The sequence below is a fragment of the Chrysochloris asiatica genome, unplaced genomic scaffold (assembly GCF_000296735.1).
Source record: "Chrysochloris asiatica unplaced genomic scaffold, ChrAsi1.0 scaffold00134, whole genome shotgun sequence".
Classification (NCBI taxonomy): domain Eukaryota; kingdom Metazoa; phylum Chordata; class Mammalia; order Afrosoricida; family Chrysochloridae; genus Chrysochloris; species Chrysochloris asiatica.
Window position 1 is genome coordinate 5,009,070 of NW_006408652.1, and position 18,539 is coordinate 5,027,608.

At 43.1% G+C, this 18,539-nt stretch overlaps 1 pseudogene; it reads right to left on the reverse strand.

The window, feature by feature from the left end:
* Nucleotides 1-17,735: 17,735 nt before the first annotated feature.
* On the reverse strand, nt 17,736-18,074 carry LOC102815612 (annotated as a pseudogene).
* Nucleotides 18,075-18,539: the final 465 nt, after the last annotated feature.

Here is an 18,539-nt window from a genome sequence, read left to right on the forward strand (position 1 = left end):
TGGGTTCTTTAAATCTTGCTTTAAATCATAATCTGTTAAGTTGTTGTTGTTAAGTGCCATTGAGTCAGTTCTGACTCAAATCCATCTGTATAGGATTTTCTGAGGAGTGACTGGTGGGTTTGAACCACCGACCTGGATATTCAAACCAACCTTGCGGTCAAGTGCATTATCCTGCTGTGCCACACCAGGATTCCTTTAAATAGATCAGAAATATTTATTAGCAAGCAATTTTAATAAAGAAGCATCTGGATAATTTTTATCAATTCTAAAATATAATTAAAGCAGATGTCCAAAGCACAACAGTTGGTCTCTAGTTTCCTGGAGCAACAGATAAAGAGGAAGAGAAGGATATGGACTATGTGGTTAACTGCTTGCATGAACAACTGCCTCCTTTGCCATGAGACCAGAACTGGATGGGGCCTGGATACTGTTATCGAACATTTTAATTGAAGATTACATATAAGAATACCGATCAAAAGTAGGGAAATTCAGATGAGAAATTCAAATTCGCACTGATACCAGACTTTTTTTTTTTTTTTTTGACTTTTTTTAGGATGAACCCCTGAAACTATTGCCCTGAGACACTGTTTAAACCTTAAACCAAAAATATCCCCTAACAGAGTCCTGGTGTTGTACTGTAGGATAAGCACTGGACTGCTAGCCACAGAGTTGATGGCTCAAACACACCTGCTGCTCCCTGGAAACCCTATATAGGGTCATTATGAGTCAGAACTGACTTGACAACACTCAACAACAACCTCTTCTTAACCCAAACAGTGGATTAGTTTAACTAGTAACAAAGGTCTGCCTTGAACATATACTCCTTTAAGACCTATCTCTAGCACAAAACTGGAAAGATTAGATAAAAGGCTTAGAAGGCAGTGAGTTTATGTCAACAGGGGAAGAATAACTCCGAAGAGAGTGACAAGGGCTGCGCAAGTTGAAGAATGTAATCAATGTCACTAAATTATATATGTAGAGACTGAACTGGTTTATGCTTTGCTGTGTATATTCTCAACAACAAAATACATTTTAAAACATGGAGCGTGGTGGGACAACCACTGGACCACTAATCACAAGCTTGGCCATTGAAACCCACCAGGCTCCCATGTTTTAAAATTTTTTGTTGTTGTTCAGAATATACACAGTAAAGCATAAACCAGTTCAGTCTCTACATATATAATTTGGTGACATTGATTACATTCGTCAACTTGCGTAGCCCTTGTCACCCTCTTCTGAGTTACTGGACTCCTGGTGTGGCACTGTGGGCTATTGCGTCAGGCTGCAAAGTCATTTGAACTGCAAGGTTGGTGGTTCAAGTTCACCAACTGCTCCTTGGAAACCCTATACAGGGTCGCTATGGGTCGGAATTGACTCGACGGCACTTAACAATAAGAACTCCCATAAAGACTTACAAGCCTTGGAAACCCCATACAGACTTGTTAGAGTCGTCTTACAACAATTGAGTTAAAAAATATAGCATATATACATAATATGATTTCCCCCTCTGAGTAGGTAGAAAAAGAGATGCAAACCAGTAAACTGTCCTGCACAGCAATGTGTTGGTAGTCAATCCCAGAATTTCATCCCAGTGCATAGCTATGGTTATGATTGTCTTGTTCAATTTATTTTTGACTGTGAAGAGACTACAGAGTTAGAGCATGAGACCCTTATCAAGGCACCCCCCTCTGTCATAGGACATATTCTAAATAGAATTTAATTGCAATCAAAATGACCAGGAGGGAAAAATTGCCAAATCAAATTTGTAAAATGATGCAACAAGTCCAGAACTCATGCTGGACACATGATCATGTTTCTTGGCATATTTAGCTAGACACTCATTCCAAACACATTCGTCTTTGCACACCAAGGGTGTTAAGAGTAAAATCGTTGTTGTTGTTGTTGTTAGGTGCCATTGAGTTGGTACTGACTCATAGCGACCTTATGCACAGCAGAACGAAACACTGCCTGATCCTGGGCCAACCTCACTATTGTTGCCACGCTTGAGTCCATCAATGCTGCCACTTGGCCAATCCATCTCGTCGGGGGCCTTCCTCTTTTTCTCTGACCCTCCACCTTACCAAACATGATATCCTTCTCCAGTGACTGGTCCCTCCTGACAATATATCCAAAGTATGAGAGAAGAAGTTTGGCCATCCTGGCCTCCAAGGAGCACTCTGGCTGCACTTCTTCCAAAATAGATCTATTGGTTCTTTTGGCAGCCCATGGCACTTTCAATATTCTCCTCCAATACCACAACTCAAATGCACCAATTCTTCTGCAGTCTTCCTTATTAGTGGGTGTGTAATTCCCCACTTGCTCCTTCTCCTTTGGGCTAAGTATTTCCAACACTTCCATGTCTTTAGTCGCTCTTCTGTCAGGCACAGGTCTCAGTCAGTGACAGAATCAAGGCCACTAGCTGTGTAGATGCCTGAATGCGCTCAGCAAATGATGAGTTGCCAAGCAGTTAAAAAATGATGTATTTGAGCTTCAGTGGTGTTTTAAAATGAATCTTGCAGTACTGTGACCAGAATATTTTTACTACTGTGAGTTAAGAATTTTTTTTTTTTTTTTTTTTTTTTGAGAATATAACTCCAAAGAGAGGTGGTGAAATCTTTCAAGTAAACCAAGATAAATAAATGATTGTCATTCAAATGAGTCTGGCTTTTAAAGAGTCAGGTGATCTCAAGGTACAATGTCTGAAATTAATCACCTTCTCTGGTCTGTGTTGGCTATTTTTTTTTTCCCCATTGTGTCCTGGTTACTCCCCAAAGCATTAAAACGTGTTTCATTATCTCTTCTATCAAACAACAAGAGGCATATATTCCTTGAAAAGCAAAGATGGAAGATGGGAGAGCTAAGCACAACTGGGGAAATTGACTCTTTTTTCTTGCTTTGTTTTTCGTATCCTTTATTATGTTATTTCTTTGCAAGCAAAGTCATCTATGTTGTTAGGGGGGGAAATGACTTCTGATCATGAGAGGGGTAGTGAAAGCAAAATATTAGTATCCAGTTCCAGCAAAGCACCTGGAGAATGCCTGCCAGGGAAGTGCAAGGAATGTGGAAGCAGGGTTAACAATGCCCTAGCCAATCACAACCTACCTGCAGACAAACTCACTGACAGAATTTGTCAGTGAGGTCAGACAGCCACCAGAGTTCCCTTGGACCCTGGAGTGGAAAGGGCTCTGAGATATTTTTTCATTCACATAACCATCTCCCCAATTTCTAATTTTTTGTTTGTTTGTTTGTTTTGTTTTGTTATTTCCCCCACCTCATCCTCCACGTTAGTCATTTGGTGAATGTCCATTGCTCAGGTGCCTATCCTGTCCCCCTTCCTTATATTTCTGGAGGCACTAAGCCACTTGTATCTTTTTAAATCACCCAGCTAGTACTGCACTGTCTACTTCTTTTAAAAGCAAAATTTCTAGGAAGGCATGTTCTCGATCCCTGGCTGTCCTCTACTATCCTCTCCAGTCAGGCTGACATCCTTTCCTTTTCTGAGAGCAGTCACTGCTGAAAATTCCTCTGTAGATTTTACCTGCTCTTGCTGGTTTTTCTAGGTTGTTTGCTGCCTTAAAATTCAAATTAAAATGTCTCAGTTGTCTTTGGACTCAGATCTTCCACTCCATCCCAAGCTTAGCAACAAGTGACGTGTTCCCTTTATTTCTTCAAATGGACTCTTTCCTTATTATTATTTGACCATAAACAAATTCATCCCTCAGCCTAACAAATAAAGTATACCGTGTTCATTTTATTTAAGCTGATTACTTAAGCCCATTTATAGGAGCATTTCATTTATCTGCTGATTCCTGTCAACTCTGCATCTATTTTACATCTTGCAATGGCATTTTACAGGGTAGTTTTAGGCATATCTTTTGTTTTTCTGGTGATACTCCTTCTTGCTTCTCTGCTAATATCAATGGACTCTTTCCTTTTTTGAAATGTATTGACTTAAAGTAAATCGATATCACTTATCTTCATATAAACAGAATGCAACACATACATACTATAGTGTTGCTCATTCACAAAGAGAAATGAAGTTCTAGTATATGCTATGGATGAACTTTGAAAACATGATGCTTAGTGAAATAATTCAGTCACAAAAGGACAAATGTCTGATTCCACTTATAAGGAATATCTAGAATAAGCAAATTAATAGAAACTACTAAAAGGAGCTCTGATAGCGTAGTGGTTACGAATCGGGCTGTGAGCCGCAAGGTCAGCAGTTCGAAACTACCAGCGGTTCCGCAGGAGAAAGATGAGGCGATCTGCTCCCGTAAAGATTTACAGCCTCGGAAACCCTGTGTAGGGTCGCTATGAGTCAGAACCGACTCCACGACACTTAACAACAACAGTTGATTAGGAGCTAGCAGGGGTGGGAGGAAGGAGGAAAAGGTAGTCATGGATTAGGGGCCACTGAGTTTCTGTTAAAAGTGCTTGGAAACACTAGAAGCAGAGAGTAGTGATGGAGAAAAGGAACTGCCTTCTCAGGTTGTCCATCAATGCCATTTTGTGAGGTGTCTCACAAACCAGTGGAGAATCTTGGTCGGGTCTACAAGAGACAATCCTGTAGGAATATTCTAATCTTCAACCAAGACTGTGTTGCTTACAAAGATATCAGGTGGCAGTGATGGCAAATATATCTCCTGGGCCCTATCTGACTCACCTTTTCTAGAATGACCCACTGCTCATGATGCCTGCTAATTGGGCTGTGGAGGGCCCCTTAACCCAACCAAATTGAGACAGTCAGCTTCTCTCTTGTGGAAATCTGGGATAAGGATCTCAGATTGAGGCCAGCCTGTGCTGGGCAATGGGGTGAGAGGTGCAGGGCAGTGTGGGCTCAGGTGCCCCTGCAGAAAAGTCAGGCTACAGAAATCAACTGAGAGAAAAGGTTTGTAAACCTTGTAGAGAAAAATAGAAGACAAAAAAAAAAACAAAACCAAAAACCTGGGGACCACAGAGAATGAGAACCCAGGAGGCCGATTCCTGACTAATGTTGCTATGGCAATAGGAGACTCACAGAAGGAAGCAACAGAAGTGATTCTCAATCAAAGTTGCAATGCAGGGAATTACTGTATATGACTTTGTAACTCCCACCACACAGCAATTGTTTTGCCCTGCTGGGTCTGAATAACAGAAGGTGGGGGAAAGATGCTAATAGAATTATTGTTTGGACCTGTTTTTGCATGTTTTGAATTGTTTCCAAGGCTATATCTATCTTATTTGATTTTTCCCTGCAGCGCTTTCCTGACTTCTTCCTTATTTTTCTCAAACCCTCTGTGGAGTGTTTGGATGCACCTCAATATCATTCTCCTGAATTTCTTCTCAGGCATTTCCAAAGGCTGCCCTCCTTCCAATGTGAGGTCTAAGTCCACCTCCAGCTTATTTGTATCAGTTACTCTATCTTGTTTCTGGACATGTGCCAAAATGGTCAATTGATTCTTGGGCATCTTCAATAATTATGTGTGTTTTCAATAATTAGATGTATGCTGATGCATTACTGAGCTTTCTGATTTCCTCCAGGTAGATGTGATCAGGAGATGGGCTTCCCTTTTCACTTTTCTTATTACTCAACTCAGAGTAATTTGTCACAGGTATTGGCTGTCTATCTGGTCTATAACAACTGGTATTGGCTTTTGCCTGGATGGTGGGATTTTACAGACTGTGATTGCAGCTTGGCTATATGAGCACAATTGCTATCTCTTCTTGGGCAATGTAGGGAAACAAAGAGCCTCCTGAAAGTAAAAGGGGTACCAAAAGACAAAGCAACAGCGGAAAAAAGAAAAACAAAGCAGATTGGGTACTACAGTCTATAACCACATAAAAGAAAAGAGAAAACAAAATCTGTAGCAAAATATAAGTATGACTTTAACGCCCCTCTCTTGGCTTCTTGCCTTCAAGGCTGCCTGAGAAATTTCAAGATGTTACTTTGCTCTTTATGACATAACTCAGTATTTAATTTTCAGCCTGTTTCCTTTTCAGTCTGTCTCTCTCCCACTCTATAACTCCCGTTTGGGGCTTTTTTTTAAAGTGATAGACAGTTTAGGGCCAGCTGCAGCCATTTGGGGGAACTGTTCAGTTTTAAGCAGTGCCTTCACCCTTCTTAGATTCTATGTTCCACTTCCTTTTCTGAGACCTCTGCACATGTGCAGTAGAACCCGGTGGGGGTGTCCAGTTGCTCAGGCACCCTCTCTAGTTACCAGAGTGGAGGTGCACAGACAGAGAGAGACCAATGAACAGAGAGAAACAAACAAACAAACAAAAGAACATCTACACCTTTATCTCCTCCGAGGATCTGTAGGACCTCTGTGGTGGGAGCACTCCTTTGAACCTTTACCCACTCTGTTATGCCCAAGACAGCTGCTCTGGGAATCTGGCTGCCACAAATCAGAAAACATTACCTTTCTTGCTTCTGCTACAAATTCCACTGGCTGTAAGCCTTCCAACTTTCTAAATTTTCCTTTATATGTAGTTCAGAGTTCTGGGACCATCCCCTGAACCTGTTTCATCTGGTATTCTGTGTTATTGCTGGTGGAAGTCCACACTGCAGTTCTCTCTCAAGATGCTGATAGAATTATAAGATTCAGTTGTGAGTAGTTAGAGCATTAATTATGATTGTAAAAGCTTGGAACTCTAATGTGTATAAAGGCAAGAATTGTGTGTAGGGTTTACCATCCTCAAAGAAGAACCAGGAGTGGGACATGTCCATTGGCCCCTGAGACCCCCATACATTACACCTCCTCAATCCAGGGACAGAAAGCAGTGACACCAGAGAAGTGGCAAAGGAGCAGTAGCAGCAGAACTAGGAACCAGAGCTGAGAGAGTGGTTTGCTTCCCAGGCTACAGAGCAAGTAAAACTGGATAAACTTTGGGCAAGAGACTTGCTTACAAAGTGGGGTGCCTCTAGGCACTTAATTGGGGAGTTAAATTTGCTGACTCATGGAGTCAGAGCCAAGTGCCCTCAGACTGAGGCTTATGGTAGAGAGTAGCCATAAAAAAGCTTTGTGACATTGCTGGGAAGAGAGACCTGCTTGTAGGCACCACTGAAAGGCTGTCCTGACTGAAAAAATACTGTGCCTGAGCATTTTCTGATCCTGCATTGTAACCTGTTAGCTTCCCCCAATAAGCCCATTAACCGTGAATACAGTGCCTGAGTTCTGTCTGGCTGTGTGGCCATTGCAATGAATTGAACTCAGCAGAAAAGTAGAGAGTGCTGTGGGAGGGATGGTTTGGTTCATTTGTTGCAGAGGTCAGGAAACAATGGTCAGGTTCCATTCAGTTCTTAACTTCAGTCTCTCATGGGGCTCTGCTGAACATTCCCCTCTAGGCTTCTTTAATTTATTCCCAGTTCTTTATAGTAAATTCACCTCAAGTTGAGTATCATTTTGAAGGAGACTCTGATTCTTACCCCACCAATCCCTGATGGAAATACAGGAAGACCAAGTAGAAAGTGAGGCCAGAACAAAGCAGGAACTGCAGGGAGAGGAATGGAAGCCACCCTATGTCTCCTGGACCAGCCAGGCTTGGGTTGAGAGTGCAGAAGGAAAGAGACTACAGGTGCCCTAAGTGGAAGAGAAATGATGGCCTACTTGGTAGGCTAGGTCCTCCCTGTCTGCAGTATCACCTCTTGGTAAAGGACTCTCTATATTAGATTCAGTAGCACCCACTCCTTCTGAGTAAAGGTCATGACCATGTCCTTGAAAGTCAGAGGGGCACAGAATGCCTACTCAACCATTGGAAAAGATCCAAAGGGACCCATATCAGAATCCTGTGCACTTCCTGGAAGCCTAGCTCTGTGCCAGGCTCAAGGGGGAGGTGGATGCTACCTTTGGACAGAATACAACTATGTTAGGATGAAACGCAACCATGGGGCAAGCAAATGTAGAACACCACACCAAAGTCAAACCCATGTGATCTGAGAAGGGGAGACAGTAAGCACTCTAGGATGTCAGAGGCAGAAGGAAATATAATCACCACCATCATAGCAGCAGTATTGCTGGTCTGCCCTGGGTGCCTGGCTTTGTGCTAAGTGCTGTCCATGCATTAGTAACATGATTCAATGTCCCCAGCTCAGAGTCAGCTTCCCAGGTTGGAATCCAGCTTCTTGAACCTGACCCTCATCAGCCATGCAACCTTGAAGGAGCCACTTAATTTCTCTGAGCCTCAATTTCAGCATCTCACAACTCCATCAGGTTGTTGTGAGAATTCAGGAGGAAATGCTCATGAAGCAAGCATCAGAATGCCTGATGCATGTACAAGTCCCCAGCTCAGAGTCAGCTTCCCAGGTTGGAATCCAGCTTCTTGAACCTGACCCTCATCAGCCATGCAACCTTGAAGGAGCCACTTAATTTCTCTGAGCCTCAATTTCAGCATTTCACAACTCCACCAGGTTGTTGTGAGAATTCAGGAGGAAATGCTCATGAAGCAAGCATCAGAATGCCTGATGCATGTACAAGGGGGCTTCAAAAGGTCTGGGGAAAAGAATTGGTAATGGAATTTTGCCATGAACTTTTTGAGGCCCCATTGTATGGGCTTGGTGTGGTTTTTTCCATCTTTTTATTAAGCTTTCCACAGCTTCTCTCCGTGTCAAAGAAATTGAACCCAGGTCCCTCTGATTCATCTTATGTATGTGACTCCTGGGGAGGTTGGAATGACATTCCAGCAAACATCTCACAATCATGTCCCTTTAAGGACACGTCTCAATAAGTAGGGTCTTTAGCACGTACACAGGCCCTCTCGTGCCTCCCTGAACAGCAGTTATCCTCACATTTGACCAGGAGGCTGGTTCCCTAGGCCTGGAATGTCCCGGATGTGCCCTCTCATCCCTAGGCCTGCCCACCTTATAAAGTTGGCTTTTGGTATCATCTCCAGGCCTCCTAGACCACTGTGGGTACTATGGTTGAGAATCCAGGCTCTGGAAAGATGAAGAAAGATGAAGATGGGAAGCTTAGAGGGCAATGATTTTATGTTCACGGGGGAGGGGCAGCTCCGAAAAGGAGAGCTAGAATGGTTGCAAAACTGCCAAGGATGTCATCAGTGCCATTGAATCATTCATGTAGAAACGGTTGAATCTGTGAATGTGTTGCTGTACATGTTCTCAACAACCACAACAAAACAAAACTTTTTAAAAAGGAATTCAGGCTCTGGTGGTTGACATTCTGAGTTTGACTTTCTGCTACTTGAGGAATATGTGACCTCGAGCAGGGAAGTTCCTTTTCTGGAAAGCAGGTTTATTGGAATCAAGCCCATGAGAATTACATGAGTTCAGTGTTAAGCTCCTCAGCACCTACCAAGGGCTCCATGAAAGCCAGCACCTATGGTATTTCTCCTATTTGCTCCCCCAGCAGCCTAGAGATACTCAAAATAGACAGCACCCCTGCTTCTGAAATTGTGCCAAATTCTCTGTACAAAAGCACCAGAACAAGGGCACGAAGGCACAGGTGCTATTTTAGCTAGAACTGCCAGGAAAGACCTCTCCAGAGAGATGACTTTTGAGTAGAGCCTGGAAGGATGTGGAAGGATGGCAAAGGAATGATCATGGTGCAGTGTCCCAGGCAGAAGGAATTTCAAGGCCAAAGGCTAGGAAGTGGGGAAGAACTTGGTACGTTCAGGTCAGCCTAGTTGTAGAGCAGCAAATGGAGCGAGGCCTCCCAAGGCATGGTACCAGTTACCTTTTAGTTGAGTTTGCCTCATGCTGACACCATGCATATCAGTATAGAACTGAACTCTATGGACTTTTTAATGGCTGATGTTTTGGAAGTAGATTGCCAAGCCAGAGTGCATCTGAGTAGACTGAAATCTCTAACCCTTCAGTTAATAGTCAAATGCATTGGTGGTGGTGGTTATGTGCCATGGCGTCTGTTCCGACTCATAGCAACCCTGTATAGGGTTTCCGAGGCTATAAATCTTACAGAAGCAGAAAGCCTCAACTTTCTCCCGCGGAACAGCTGGTAGTTTTGAACTGCTGACTGTGAGATTAGCAGCCTGATTCATAACCACGATGCTACCAGAGCTCCTGTTACTTATCACTCATGGACTCCAAGACATGGGAAGGGGGTTGGCTTTATTTTAACTGTGATGGGTGCCCAGGAGGGGAGCATCATTCATGTATCACCCATTTATGGGACACCTATTATAGGTCCTGTCCTGCTTTTGGCCTGGAGAGCAAGCAACGAGCCTGGCGGGAGCTCACATTCCATAAAGATGAGCAAGGTAATAGCAGAGGGCCATCAGGGTTCTAGAGTCAACAAAATAACCATGAGGGGCCCATGGGATAACCAAGGAAAACTTCTAGAAGGCCTAGAATGAAGTGAGGTGCTGAGCAAAATAAGTTGGTTAGTTATATGCTGTGGAGTTGGGTTCTGACTCATAGTGACCCTGCATAGGGTTTCCAAGGCTGTCAATTTTTACAGGAGCAGAAAGCCCCATCTTTCTCCTGTAGAACAGCTGGTAGTTTCAAACTGCTGACATTGAGGTTAGCAACCCAACCCGTAGCCACCATGCTACCAGAGCTCCTTGAAAAAGGTGGGTAACATATGAAAAAATAAGACAAGTCCAGGGAGTGATCCAGGCTATGAATGTGTTATTGGATTCACTTTTCAAATCTAGGGAACTGCCTTCAACATTAAAACCCACTTACAACTGTCATCAGCTAGCCAGTTCCACTTGCAGTAGCAAATGCCTGCTGCAAAGATAAATTCAGTGACTTTTCTTGGCTCCTAATTTGTCCTGGGCCCACTTGGGTGGCCTCCAAACTCAGACCCAGGGGCATAGCCTTTTGGGAAGTTTCAGCTCTGCCACAGGCTACAGAAAGGGCTCTCCCCCATTCACCAAGACAATGACCACATTCCTTCAGGTCCAGAGGTGCCAGGAAATAATGTCCTGGGGCTCCGTGGTTGGTAGTGTGACTTCTTTCCTTCCTGTGTTCTTAAAGTTGACCCTCCTAGGTCTTCTAGGCCACCTGGGGTGATTTCCCAGCCTCAGAAACCTCCAGTGATGGGTCCCTGTTCTGGATCACAGGTTCAAGAGGATTTGAGTGTTCACCCTGTAACTCAAGCTTCCCCCCATCTAAGATGCCCTGGGGGAGCATCTTCAAACCTAAGTACTTCATGGTCCAAGATGTAAAATAGAAGTAACAGGAAATATTCCTCTAAATCTGTGGTTCCCAAATTATAGTCCCTGACCACATCATCTGTATCAGCATGTGAATCACCTGGGAACTAGCTAGAAATGTACCTTACCCAGACCCGGCATAGCAAAACTGTTGTTTGGAATTACGGACTAAGGATAGAAGAGACATTAACTAATTCACTTTATTGCATATAGTAACCTTGCAAACAATTAGTAAGAATCCAAACCCTGAAACCCACCTCCATGTAGCAGATCCTGACTCACAACAACTCTCTATGGGTTTCCTAGACTGTAAATTTTTACAGGAGCAGAAAGAGGAGCGGCTGGGGAATTTCAACTGCCAACTTGTACTTAGAAGTTCAGTGCTTACTCTATAGTGCCACATTTCTATTGTGTGAATTTACTTACAGAATACTTAAGCATATGCTTCATGTTATTGTTAAAGTGCTGTTGAGTCAGTTCCGACCCATAGTGACCCTGTATAGGATTTCCAAGGAGCCGCTGGTGAGCTTTAACCACCAACCTTGCTGTTCAAACCGATGTTTCAGTCCAGCGCATTAATCTACAGCGCCATACCAGGACTCCTTCATAAATAGGTAAAATCAGTTATAGGGGTTGGGCCTGAACAGGCCAGTGGGCTGTTGGTGCTGGCTGGGGCCCTTCCACTGGAGCACTGATCTGCCCTAGCCTAGACGACTTGTTCATGGTTCTACAGGTTGTGGATCCGAGGTTCTGCTGAGCCCACAGTTCATTTGCCAGCCCTGGGTTGGCTCCTTGCTCCTTACTTCCCTCCCCTCACTCAGATAATGGCTGGTACCCACAGGGACCACAGAAATCCTACTCTGGAGGCAGCCTCAGTGATGCCCAGCCACTCTGCCCAGCTTCCAGCCTTCCTTCCCCAGAAACCCATTCTTTCTCACTTCAGAGCCCATTGGAAGTAGCAACTTTAAGGTCCCACCTACTCAATGTGAGACCCTTGGCCATTTCCAGAACCCCAGCAGCTCTGCTCACTCCTGCAAAGCCTCAGACCCGCCTCTGGGTAATGTCTGCTCTCAGGGTGGTATTGCCCTTAGCATCTGAACCCACAAACTAACCACCAAGAGGATGACACCCGACGCTCTGCCCTGAAGTATCAAGTCATGCACAGCAGCATCCCTCTTCTGGGTTTTCATTGGCCCAGAGACACTGCTGCCCCAGTGCAAAGCTTCTAGGAAATGTGGTTCCCACAGTGCCTGGTAAAGATTAAGAGGCTGGGAGATGTGTTAAAAACAGGAGCGTCTGTGTGCCTCACAGGGCCCCAACAGAAAAGACAGAGGAGGCATGCCAGGTAGCCCTGAAGACAGTAAATAGGAGTGGCATCCTGCCTTGGGTTTCTTTATATATATTCTATATAGTCCGAGATTGTGTTCCACCACAGTGAGCAATACAGTGTTATCCATATTCTGAAATGCATTCAATTTCCTTTAAGACAATAAGTATAAGACCTATCTAGGGAAGAAAAAAGGAACTCTGGTAGTACAGTGGTTAGCAGTTCAAACCCATCATGCTCTCCATGGGAGAAAGATGAAGTCGAATCCTTTCATGAAGATTAACAACCTATAGGAGTCCTGGTGTGGTGCTGTGGGCTAATGCATCAGACTGCAAAGTCATTTGAACTGCAACATCAGTGGTTCAAGCTTACCAGCTGCTCCTTGGAAACCCTATACAGGGTTATTATGGGTCGGAATCAACTCGACGGCACTTAACAACAGTCAAAATCAACTCCGCAGCAGTGGGTTGGGTTTGGGGAGAAAAACTATCATTTCATTTGTAATTGTAGTGAGAGTGTAGACACGGGAAGGTGCAATTATCTCAAAAAAAACAGTTGTGAAATGTCTAACTAGTGAAACTTATTAATATGATTATGCAGTTCAAAGAGGGTGCGTGGTGCCTCTGTAGGATGTAGAAGTTGGAGCCCACCAGTCACTCCATGGGAGAAAGATGAGGCTTTCTTTTCCCACAAAGATTTACAGTTTCAGAAACCCTATATAGGGTTGCTATGAGTGGGCACCAACTAGATAGAAATTAACAAGTTCAAATAGAGTGATAGAAAGAGCTCTGGATAAACATAATTGTAGAAAAAGTTAGGATTTTATTGCTATGTGGCCAGAGAAGAGTGAAATATCGGACGCTGAAAATATAGTTACACTGAGAAACTGGCTACTCTGAGGCTTTATTAAATATGATTTTTTTAAATTCTATTATTCTTGAGACCACTGAGCAATACCAACTCAAAGAGAGGTCAAGTGGAAATTCCAGATGAATTTCCAGAATACTTTGCTAAGTGCTCATTGCTGTTGTTGGACTGCCATCTAGATTGCTGTAATTCATAGTGACCTTGTATAGGGTTTTCCGAAGTGTGACTGGAAGACTTGAACTGCTGCCCTTACAGTTGAAACTGGTCTTGTGGTCCAGTGCTTATCCTGCAGCATCACACCAGAAGTCCACAATTACACATAATTTGCCCACTGACTTAGTTTGACCAAATGGTAGTCAGGCTTCTCTTCTCTCCACAGACCACTATACTGTGCTTGTCCCCAAGCAAGTACCAACATTCACACATTATTCACCCCTTCAGCAACTCACAGAGGAATCAGCTGACTACAGAGAGAATCATTTCCTGTGATGGTCCCCTGACCATGCCATCTGATCATGCCACTGTTTGCTCCCCTAGCTTGTGAAGTTCCTGATAGCCAGATTCGTCCTCACTATATAACAAAAGCCCATATTCTGTTGAATTTTGAGATACTTGCAGATCCTAGTTCTACTCTGTCCAATAGGGTCATCATAGGGTCTCAATGAATCGAAATCAACTCCAAAGTAATAGGTTATATGGGTAGATTTTGTGGTTGCAGTGTTCTCTTTATTGCAGTGGGTGAGACTTTGCAAATAAAGTCTCTCCTATCAAAGTCCAAATTAATTTTTATTTGACAGAAGAAATGAACTGGGAATCTGTGATGTCATGTTAATTTCCTACTTGTTGCTGTTGTTGTTACGTGCCATCGGGTCGATTCCAACCCATAGCAACCCTGTACAGGGTTTCCGAGGCTGTAAATCTTTACGGGAGTAGAAAGTCTTATCCTTCTCCCATGGAACAGCTGGTATTTTCAAACTGCTGACCTTAAGTTTTGCAGCCCGATTCGTAACCACTACGCTACCAGAGGTCCTTATTTCCTACTTAACAAATATTAATTAATTAAATCTGTGGTTCAGGCACTACTATGGTGCACGCATCAGGAATCAGAGACAAAGACCTCTACCCTCATGAGGCTTATATTCCAGTCAAGAAAGATGAAGAGTAAACATTAATTACAAAATAGTAAGTTAAATCATGTACAGAGACATTAAGGGTGATAAGATACGTTGTTGTTGTTGATGTTGTATGTGCCGTGGAGTCGGTTCCGACTCATAGAAACCCTGTACAGTGTTTCTGAGGCTGTAAATCTTTATGGGAGTAGAAAGCCTCATCTTTCTCCCACGGAAGAGGAGAGGTTTTTTTCTTCTTCTTCTTCAGAGTTTAGTAAGTGGCCTCATTGGCTGCTGTCAAATGAATTCTAAGTCAAAGTGAGCCTACATGAGTAGAACTGTCCCACAGGGTCTCCAAGGCTTTAAATTTTACAGAGGCAAATAGCCACATCTTTATTCTGCAGAGCTGATGATGGGTTCAAACCATTCATCTTTTGGTTAGCAGTGGAGTGTTTTAAACATGGTGCCATTGGGGCTCCATTTAGTAAGAGGAGGCATTTTTAACAACATGATTTGTAAGCAATGATTGAAATAAGAAAGGTATTAGCCTATTGTATGTCTTGGAGAATAAATGCTATACAGAGGGACAAGATAGAGTAAAGGCCCTAAAGTGGTAGCATTTCTAGCCCCTTCCCCAAAAGGGAAGGCCAATGCATCTGAACCAGGTGAATAAGCTGCAAGAAAAAGAGAACATGGATTTCATTTTCCTTGTACTCATATATGATAAATCAGGTGAAGGTATGGAAAAATATTTTACAGAAACTGGGGGAGGGTGTTATCTGAAAAGGCAATGAGAAACAAAATAAAAACACCAGTTCTTGTGAGTATTAGGGATTGAATTTTGTTCCCCCCCAAAAAATTGTTGTCAACTTGTCTGGGCCATGATTTTCAGTATTATGGAATTAACCTCATTTTGTGATCTGGTGAAATCAACCTATATATTGTAAATTCCCACCTCTGTGATGTTAATGAAGCAGGATTACATGCTGTTATTTTAATGAGGCAGTCACTGGAGAAGGACATCTTGTTTGGTAAGGTGGAGGGGCAGAGAAAAACAGAAAGACACCCCCCCACCCCCCTACCCCCTGTGAGATGGATTGGCAAAGTGACAGCATAGATGGGCTTAAGCATGGCAACAGTAGTGAGGTTGGCCCAGGATTGGGCAGAGTTTCATTCTGCTGTGCATAGGATCATTATGAGTCAGGGCCGACTGGATGGCACCTAACAACAACAACAACAAAAACATGTTAATGAGGCAGGATCCAACCTATAGGATTAGGTTCTATTTTGAGTCAATCTCTTTCAAGATATAAGAGAGATTAAACTGGTCAGCAGAGATTGAAGGAGTCCTGGTATGGCGCTGTGGGTTAATGCGCCAGACTGCAAAGCCATTTGAACTGCAAGGTCAGCAGTTCAAGCTCACCAGCTGCTCCTCGGAAACCCTATACAGGGTCGCTATGGGTCAGAACTGACTCAACAGCACATAACAACAACTACAACTAAGGAGTCCTGGCATGGCACTGTGGGCTAATGTATCAGACTGCAAAGCTGTTTGAACTGCAAGGTTGGTGGTTCAAGATCACCAGCTGCTCCTTGGAAACCTTATACAGGGTCGCTATGGGTCAGAATCAATTCGACGGCATTTAACAACAACTACAACTATGAAAGAAAAGTCAGATGCTGAGCACATCCTCAGAGTTCAGGGTCCCTATGCTGAGAAATTCCTAGATTCAGGCAAGATTGATGACAAGGACCTTCCCCTGAAGCCGACAAAGAGAGAAAGCCATCTCCTAGAGCTGGTGCACTAAATTCAGACTTCTAGTCTTCTAAACTGAGAGAATAAATTGCTGTTTGTTAAACTTATCCATTTGTGGTATTCCTGTAGTAGCAATACTAAAGAACTATGGCAAAGAGTATATATATTCAGTATAATTAGAGTGTAAGGTATGATGGAGGAATGGCAAGAAATGTGCCCAGGAAGTGGGTTAGAGATAAGAATTTGAATGCACAGCTGGGCATATATTGCTTTAATGGCTATATTAGTCTGCTTTGAAAACATTATTAATGTTTTCTTACTATAAAATACCTACTAAATACAAAACCATTTGGAAATGTAAAAATGTATTTTAAAAAATAGAGAACACCATTAAGGTCACATCACAAAAATATTCAGTATAAATATTCTACCTGATATGTTGCTATTCTGTATGTATACAGAGATTTGCATATATGTATGCTATTCCACTATCTTTTCATTACATTTTTTTTCAATAGAAATCAAACAGCTTTTAATTAAGACACAGAGACTCATACCTCCTAATTGGTAGTTGCTTTCTGTATTCCACAGTTCACAGGTAACCACTTTAAGGCCAATATTTATTTGCTTTTTGTCTTCTGGTTTTGGTACACTTTTAGAAGTTGTGTCAGCAGAGACTTTCCCCAAGTGCACAGGCCCCAAGACCCTACTGGCTCTCCAGCACCAGTAGTGGAGTGCTACATTTTACCATGCACATGCCTGTATGCTGGGGTTCAGCCCTGGGCCTGTCACCCAAACAGGTTCCAGGTTATGTGCCAACTATGACTCACGACAGGGACACTTTGGAGCTGTGGTTAAAAGACAAGTCTGGTTTTCGTTACAAAGAAGGCTGTGACCAGTTAGCCATACCTACTACAGGGGCCACGGTGACCAACCATTAGAAATGTGTGGAATGGGGAAACAGGAGAAGGGGCTTCAGGCCAGTTATGGGCTCAGAAAAGGACCAGAAGGGATGCCCCTCCTTGCCACACATGGCAGTTCTTTGCAAACCAGGCAAAGAAGTTGTGGTAACTTCTCCAGATCCTGTATCAGACAACTGAAGCCCCAACTACTGGGAGCTCAGAAGGGTAGAGCTCACATCTGAAGGCAGAGGCCACACCTCTGGTATTAGTTCCTCACCTTCGGGAGTCAGTTTTATCGGGGTGAAGAGAACTGGCTGATTGTCCTCTGAGGCTTAAATGCAACTCAGAGAACTAGACATTTGTATGTGGCACTTACACTGGAACAACTTTCATGCTAGATAAACTTCCACAGATTTCCAAACCACACTGAAAATATTTATCTTCTATGGGCTACTGAGAAACCACAATTGGGTGAAAGGACAGCTAGCTTACTTTAATCAAGTTCCAGAATGGAGAGACAGTTTCAAAAAGCACTGTCACAACAGGAAATGCACAGGCATGGGTAAAAGAATGTTTCTGGAAAATGGTAAAGGCACCGGACATAAGTCCAACTTTGTGTTCTGCTTCCCCTCGAGGCCATGCCATGTCCATAGGGTGGGAGGCTACTTGGTCCAGCAGACTTTGGGGATGTCATAATGCTCCGTGACTGTGTCCAGGTGTCTGTTGAAGTCCTCCACTCTCTGCTTGTGGCTTTTGGACGCTTTCTTCAGGATTCTTTCCATTTGCCACTTCTCCTGCATCTTCTTAAAGGCCACCTGGGCCAGGGTCCTCTTGTCCAGGCCGCACGGCTTCTCCTCCTCGTACTTTTTGTTCATTCTCATCGCTTCCAGAAGTTTTGCCTTGTCGTTGTCCTTCTTTTTCTTCTTCTGCTTGGTCACGCCAAGCTCTGTGACACCTTTCAGTTTCAGGGTACCCTTCTGGACCTGCTTGTAAGCTGCCATGGTGCCTACAGGCAATCTATAGGTCTTCGTTACATTTTTCCATGAACTTTTTGAAGCCCCCTCATATATACATTATTTCTCGTGCAGAAAAATGGAATTAAACTACTTGCTACACTGTAGATTTCCTATTCCGTATGTTGGGGAGAATCTCATGTGATCCCTGTCGTCATGGAACTTGTATCTATAATGGAATATGCAAAAATTCATAATAGATGCTAACTACATGATGACAATGACCATGTGTGTTTTGTTTTGTTCATTGCTGTATCCCTAGTATCTAGTACAGTACCTGGAATATACAATACCTTAATAAAAATGTTCTTCGTTAACTATTTGCCAATATTCTATTTGTAGATTTTCAGGTTTCTTTCTAAATTTTGCAATTTTAAACAATGCTGCTTTTAAACAGCATTTTAAACAAATACAACTGCTTGTTAACTGATTTGGCACTGTTTGTAGATTAAA